This window comes from Sorex araneus, chromosome 1, assembly GCF_027595985.1.
Source record: "Sorex araneus isolate mSorAra2 chromosome 1, mSorAra2.pri, whole genome shotgun sequence".
Classification (NCBI taxonomy): domain Eukaryota; kingdom Metazoa; phylum Chordata; class Mammalia; order Eulipotyphla; family Soricidae; genus Sorex; species Sorex araneus.
In genome coordinates this window covers 237355964-237363853 of record NC_073302.1, presented here as the reverse complement: position 1 = coordinate 237363853, position 7890 = coordinate 237355964, and the positions used below count along the sequence as shown (strand labels likewise).

At 44.5% G+C, this 7890-nt stretch overlaps 1 protein-coding gene across 1 annotated transcript in view; it reads left to right on the top strand.

The window, feature by feature from the left end:
- Positions 1–421: 421 nt before the first annotated feature.
- The window catches only part of FRY (FRY microtubule binding protein), a 474614-nt gene continuing 467145 nt past the window's right edge, over positions 422–7890 (top strand). Inside the window, exon 1 of the mRNA XM_055132608.1 lies at positions 422–611. The gene's annotated coding sequence lies outside the window, so the exon portion shown is untranslated. The remainder of the gene's footprint in view (positions 612–7890) is intronic.

Genomic DNA, 7890 nt, shown 5'->3' with positions numbered 1-7890 from the left:
CTTCCCTGAACTCTCTTAAGAAACGTCTTCATAGAATTCAGCTTTCACCTGAGAACTGCTGCACACCGCTGCCCTCCCGACCCCGGGCCTTAAAGAAGACTTTTCTCTTTCCCCCGCCCTCTTGTCTCGGTCCTCTCGTCTCCTTCGCGGGCCGAGAGCCCGCGGAGCCCGGGAGCCCGGCGCGCACGGTCCGCACAGGAAGCCTCGCCCCGCCGGGACCCACCCTCCCACCGCGCCCCAGGAGGGAGCCGGCCGCGGCGCGCGCCCCCGCGCGGGAGGGAGGGGCGCGGCCGCGGGGGGCGGGGCCAGCGGCGCCCGCAGCCAATGGCGGCGGCGGCGCGGCCCGGGAGGGCTCGGCGGCGGGCGGGGCGCGCGGGGGGCGGGGCTCCTCTTGACAGTGGCGGTCCCCGAGCCGCGGCGCCCGCGAGCGGGGAGCGCGAGCGGCGCACAGAGCGCGAGCGGCGCGGGCGGCGGCGGCGGCCACGGCGCCAGGTTCTCCCCAGCTCCGGCTACCGGAGCGGCCAAGTAGCCTCCTGCAGCGGAGGTGGCCGGCGGAGGGGCGTCCGGACGATGCTGCGTGACTGCCGGAGCGCCGCTGACCTGGCCTGAAGGTACTCCGCCGCGCTCGCGCCCTAGTCCCGGGGTACCGTAGCGCCCGAGGGGGTGGCCCCGGGGGGGGGGGCTCGGCTGCCCGAGCCGGGGGCCGGGGAGCGGGGTGGGTGGGGCGGGGCGGGGCTGCTGTCCCCGGGAGGAAGCGGGTGGGGGCCGAGGGAAGCGGAGGGAGGAGGGCTGTCTCCGGGCAGCAGCTGGCGGCATCCCCATCCTCCATCCTCCTCTTGCCTCCTGGTGTTTGGAACGAGGTTTTGTTCCCGGAGAAAGTTTGGTGTGGAGACTCGAGGAGCCGAACTCGGCGGTCCACGAGCCCCCGCACCTTTACAGCGCGCGATCCTGGAGGTGGGCAGCCGAAAGCCCGTGCCACTTTCTGTTCTGGCCAGCATTCCGGATTCTGGCCCTGGCCTGCGACCATCCTCGGTGGCATCCCTCTGGGCGTGGGGGCTTTCCCAAGACAGGACAGTCTAGACACTTCCCCTCCCCTCCTTGTGACTTTTGCTTTAAAAATAGGGCAAGGAATCGCCAGTGTCCCCTGAGAAACAGGCTCTGCCCAAGAAGCTTTAAGAGAGTCAAATATCCAAGCCCACCGTACTTTCTCATTAAAGTCCCCAAACACCAGTGTGTCAAGGTGCTAATAATTACAATATTTTCCTTTTTGCCACTTGGCTTACTGCACTCTTAAGTCTTGAGGCGGGTATTAGGAAAAGGAGGATGGATGGTGCAGCTCCTAGAGGTGGGAACAAAGAATACAGAACACTTGTACCCACTTCAGGGTAAGAGATAGTTTCTGCTTCAAAACAAGGTGGATTTACCACCTTCAGAACAAGGTGGGAAATCATATGCCTTGCCAAACTTCCTCCACTGCAGAGGAATTGAGTTAGACTTAAAATTTTATACAAGTTTAAAGGAGCATTCCTATCATAAAAGTAGCTCAGAGTATAGTTAATAATATGTAGATATATTGTGGCTTTGGGAAAAAAAGGAGATCTCAACAAATATATATTGAATTCTGTTTGCTCTAATCGGTCAGATAGCTTTCAGATCACATATGTGGATTCTCACATTTTCTTCACCATGTATTTCCAAGGCATACTATAAGACAAAAATCTTACTAAGCATCTTATAAGACAACAAACATACTTTTAGTCGTAGTACTATCTTTTGCGCTTTTGACGTAGCATTCCTTTAGCTGAAGGAACAATATCTTGTTCTGGTTCCACATCAGGTAACATCACATTTGTAAGAACAATCACACCATGAAGATGTAAATATTTTCTATGTGCCACATAAATTACTAGCAACTCTGCATGTATTGTTTCTCACAATCATCCCTAATTTTAAGATTACGGAGTTTATGTGAATTTTCCCAGTGATATAATGGGAGAATTATGTCAAGTAAGATAGATGGGAGTGGAATTTGGATTTCCCTCCCTGTATGTACCTTTTTACCATGAACCAAGGTAATAGTATTGACCCTGTTGGTCGAACTGCTTATAATAATGTAGGCAAATCTAAGTATGGCAATTACACACTCTTTCCCAACCTTCTATATCAGAACTTTTCATCAACTATTTCCTCTCTCTGGGAACCTGCCATTGTGTGCTGCGCCCAGCAGTATTTCCTTCACCAGAGAGCAGCCTCGAACTCCTACCCCCTAAAAATCATGTCAGTCTTGAGACATAGACACTCCTCGCTCTTTTAGATAAGTCGGTTTCAGAAGAGCGGTAACTTTCCCTCCCGGGGACTCAAGGAGCAGTCGCTTCTCTCAAGGAGCAGTCGCTTCTCTTCCTGCCATCCAAGTCTATTTTCATCCTGCACATATAACTGCACCCCACCAGTTGGCAGCAAGACATCTCCTGCTGTGCTCACACTGGCACACCCATCCTTCTTTACCAACTGTCAGCTCATTCTCAACATGGTCCTGTTTAAAAGGAAGGACTGAAGCGAAGTTCCTAGGGAAAGGATGTATTAGTCTAGGGAATCCCTGCATTCCTCATTTTTGATCAGAAAGGAATGAACATAACTGGGAGCATTAGCAGACCTCCGCACTGCTGTGGAATATGTGCATTGCCTGTGGTCAACACAACCGAAGATGTTTTCATCACATACTAACTCCTCACCATATAGATGTCTTCACCACATAGTAACCAAAACAACAATGTCTTGATAATGGATGTGACCATATACATATCTTTGAGTCATTTACTTTTACAATAGGCATGGGTTACTTGGCTAAAGGGTTTCAAAAATCAGTGTCATAATTTTCATGCATTAGGTTTTGAAGTTTTACCTCAAAATATTGTGTTTGTTATCTATACCCATTGTGTTATCATTTCTTTTTCTTAGGTATGTGTATTTATTCTCCCTTGGTATAGCCTTTGGGGGCGGAGGAGGGGTTAGGCAACACCTGGCAATGCTTAAGACTCACTTCTGACACTGTTTGGAGGGTCTTATGTGGTGCCTGGGATTGAACCGTGGTCAGCTATGTGTAACTCTATTGCCTCAACCCCTGTATTACGTCTCTTATCCTATTGGTATAGCTTTTAAATGCTCTCAAGTTCCAAAATGCTTTGTAGTACTAAGCCTAAAAATAAATAAATGTATTTTAAGCTGTAATCATATGCTACTTGGAAATATACCTCTGTAGTTGACATTTAGCACACATTATTCTAATGCTAAGGATCTCAAAAATCCCATATACTTATTTTGGCATTTCAGTTGAATTCTCCTATCTAATTATTTCACTCCATCCTCTCTGGCAGTGGTAGAGTTTGAATTTAGAATACAGTCCAGTATCTCTAGTCTAAAGTCTCCAAACTGCCCCCAACTAGAGTAGTGCTAATTAGGAGTTGAGAATATGAAATTTTCTCATTGTCACAATCTTGCACCAGAATGGAAAATGCACCAGAGGTAATTTTGTTGGCAGTAGTGACATTTTTAAGTGACTAGAGTGATCCCCCAAATTTATCAAATTATTGACACTTTGTTTGGTTCATAAAAATACCCTGTTAACTTGAAACTCTTCAGTTTAAACAGTAACTTTAAATCACAACCATCCATTCTACTTTCTCGTCTATTTATAAAACTACATTCACTAGCAGTTCATCTTTATTTTCATATTCCATCAGATTCGAGATGCCATCAGTTGTTAGGCATGATATTGTTTTTTATGTTATATAAGAAATAAGAGTAAGTATCACCAGCCATATTAGGATATTTTGCTTCTCTCCCATGACACACATAATCAGTCACATAGGTCTGTCACTGCTTTTAAGTTCCCTTCATTTTGTTTGTAGGTTTCAGTACCTTTTCTTGTTGGTAACTCCGGTGGCATTGTTTAATATGTTCTAAGTGATTGGTTTGAGTATATCTCAGTGACAAGGTACCACAAAGATTTACCTTCTGTATCTTTCTGTTTTCAGCCTGATAATGCATTGGTTTTTGCTTTGCGGGTAGATATGGAAATGTAAAAAAAAAAAGTGTATCCTGTGTAATACGATGCCTTTGCCCCTCTGCTCTCTTTCTGTGCCTGTGTCCATACCCTGCAACTCCCTTCAGCACCAGAAGACAGTGTAAACTTTTGAAAACTGTTTAAATGACAGTTAAACAGATTGCATGTCCTCGATGCCTATGACTTAGCGAAGTGAAAGCGAATGACTAGCTGTTATCCATGTGCAGGGAAATGGCAATAGTACCATGGCTACATTGTCAGCAATTTTCATTTACCATAAATATTAAAAGATTATGTTCTAATCTCAGATATGTTAAAGTGCAAAATGAGCCTAAGTAATGTAATACATCAATCTATATTCTCTTAGTTTCATAAACTTACCTACTTACCTCTAACCTACTTACCTCTAGCAGATATTCCTCCATTTATTCTTGGAATCATGAATTTTGGGAGACTCTAAGCTCTAGGAGAGCAAGAAATGTTTATGCTATATTCTCTAATATATGCCAGCCACTTAGGATAGTCCATCAGATACAGTCTGTCTGCTTTGTCACTAACCTGCTGAGTGAACAGGTGTAGAGTGGAGCATACTTCTCACCCTGCCTGTTGGAAAGCATATTCTTCAAAGTTTGACATGGCATAAATGTTAAATTCAGAAAGGGGAGATAGGCCAAGCTTGAGGTTTTGATTTTATTTGCTGAACCATAGTCACTATGTTGTCATTACAGAACAGTTCAGGATAGAAGAAATTCTAGTATAGCTTTTATTCACCTTGACCAAAGCAGGAATTTATAACAATGTACACCTTGGATCTTTTTTATGACCCAAAAGCAATAATTGGTTGAATTGTTTACTTAATTCAATTCCATGTACTTGTCCTTGCATATATTAGCATGTGTCAGAATTAATAGGTAAGTACTTTTTTTCCCCCTTAAATATACTCTTCTCAAGCAGAAATTCGATGTTAGTGGCTTTGAATGTCTGTCTCCAAGAAAAATCTGTCTGTTTTAAAGGCCTGTTGTAGAGTTCGTATACCCGTCCCAATGGCTATCTTTACATTTTGACTAAAGAAAAGGTGTAAAAGAAAAGTCAAACCTTGTTGGGCCATATACTTTTTCTTTGTTTGGTTTTGGTTTTGGAGCACACTCAGCTGTGCTCAGGCTTATTTCTGACTCTGTGCTCAAGGATCACTCCCGGAAGACTGGGGTTGGGGGGACCCTATAATCTCTCCATTCCTTGATGGGCTATATAGACTCATCTGTCAGTGCCTCTACCTCCTGTTTTTCTCTGGTCTCGCAAAGTGTACTTATAGACCAATAACCAAATGCTCTGGATGAAGAAAGGCTCAAGGAATGGTAGATAAACATCCCTCAGCAGCAAGGGGTTAGCAGAAGTTCTAAGGCATTCTTGAACACTCAAAATGAATCTGCATTGCTCACATAGCCAGTGAGCCCAAAGGATTGTCAGCCTTCTTATATCTGTATGCCAGCCCCAGTTCATAGACACAGAGTTGAAAACCACTGTGTCTGCCTAATTGTTGGACACACAAATACATACCATGATCCCTGTCACATATGGTGCCTCTAAATCACATGTGTTACAAATTCTGATCCTTCATGGGTTTTAAAGATCAATTTGGTCAACTTCTCAGGGGTAAATACATGATTTCTGTGGAGAGTCATTACTGCCTCCTGATGAACAGGTGAAGCCCATGGATAAGACCAGTGGGCCTGGTCATGGATGCTCTAAAGGCCCTGGAAGATAGATCAGGGCTGGATATTTTATAAATAGAGAATTACTAAGTCTCTTTGGTTATATTTAAGGAACTCTCATATAACTTTTATGAAGTCTTATTAACATGGGTCCGTTGACAAATGATAAATAACCAAAAAATTTTTAAACTTCTGTTTTCTCTTACCAGAGGGTAAAATAAAAGAAAAACAGTAATCTCAGTTGCCAATTCCTGGATTATCTGGACATTTTAGTGGTGTCCAGGATTTGATTTAGTCAGATGTGGTAAAACACGGCGACATAAAAATGACTGTAATTTATATCTAACTCTTTTGTCTCACAGTTCCCTAAACCAAGACATACAGTGTGTCACACAGGGCCACACAGGGAAGCAGTGGAACCAGGAAGCAGAGGAGTAAGGAGAAGACGTGGGCAAGAGCCTTTCTTGTGGTTCCTTCCAGTGGAATGGTCAGGGAGGCTAGGCAGCAAGCTTGGAATGGTCAGTCTAAAGAGAGTCAGAGCTCTCTGGGACTTACAGGTGGCAGGGACTGTTTGTGGTGGGTAGGGACTGCCCCTGACATGAAAGGGTAGGTGGCTGGCAGCCCTGACTGCATGGACTCTGGGTTTGTCAGTTCATGCATGAACAGATGCTGATCTCTTGGAATTGACTTCTGAGGGGGTCAGTTTCTTTAGGGTCATCAGGGGCCCCAAGACCATAAGATACTGAAAACAGAAGATGTATTTTATCCATTGTGGTTTTTTTCCTGGCCAACTAATGACTAAGACCCTTGAACATCAGGAGTATTCAATCAAATGTGCAGAAACACCTAACTCAGGGACCAACACTTGGACTTATTCAGGAAACATCAGTTTACTCTGACTCACGGTGCCAGATGGTCAGTCCAATGTGCTCCCAATGAGTGTTTGCAGCATACTGTAGTCAGGTGTGCAGTGTTCATCTTGACATTAAAGTTTAAAAAAAAAATCAGAGCATGTTACTGCTACTTAAAGGATCTCCAGGTCCTTTTAAAGCTGAGACTTCCCAGATGAAGAGTAGAACACTTTAAAGTATAAAGGTGCGTGGGGAAAGCAGAACTATAGAATAATAGGTTGCTCACTTGCCTTGCACGTGACCAACCCAGGTTCAGTCCACAGGACCCTATATGGTCTCCCAATCCCTCCCAGGAGTGATCCCTGAGCACAGAGCCAAGAGTAGTCTTGAGCACCACTGGGTGTGATCCAAAAAATTCATCTATCAATCTTATCTGTCTATCTATCTATCTATCTATCTATCTATCTATCTATCTATCTATCTATCTATCTGTCTATCTATCTATCTATCTATATCTATCTGTCTGTCTGTCTATCTATCTGTCTGTCTATCTATCTGTCTATCTATCTATGGGCCTGGAGAGATAGTACAGTGGTTAAGGCTCATACCTTGTATGTGGCCACTGAATCTGACTCCCAGCACCACCAATCCCTTGATCCTGACTAGGACTGATCCCTGAGCACAGAGCCAAGAGTAAGCCCTGAGCACCACTGAGTGTGGCCCCCAAGTCAGGAACCAAAACAACAAAACCAAACCATAAATAAGCTCTTAAACGCATTTCTCAAGTTGTACTATTAAAAACTGTAAGGTAATTATATGTTTAAGGGTAATCCTCTGGATTTGGAATCTGATGAGGAGATATAAAATTACAACTTTTGAAAAGGTTGCTTTTCAGAGGAAAACATGCTGTGAATGTGGTGCTTAGTAGACATCGACATGTGAGTGCCTCAAAATAGCAGGAAACACTTCTCCAACCGCGTATCAATTTTGATCAGATGACATAGATTCACATAAAGGCCTGGAGCCGGAGAGAATTATATGAAGACAATTAGAGCACATGTGGTGGTGACAAGCGTAGGCACTGAATGCTTAAGATGTACCTGTCGAAACATGTGGCTCTTTGAGGATGCTGACAGAAGACAATGCTGAAGGGAATAGTGACAGGAGTGCAGGAATATAAGAATCTTGGGATTCAGCTAAGTGAGTTGTTGCCATGGTGGTTAAGTGAATTAAGTGAGATGTTGTGTGGTTGGTTAGTGATCAT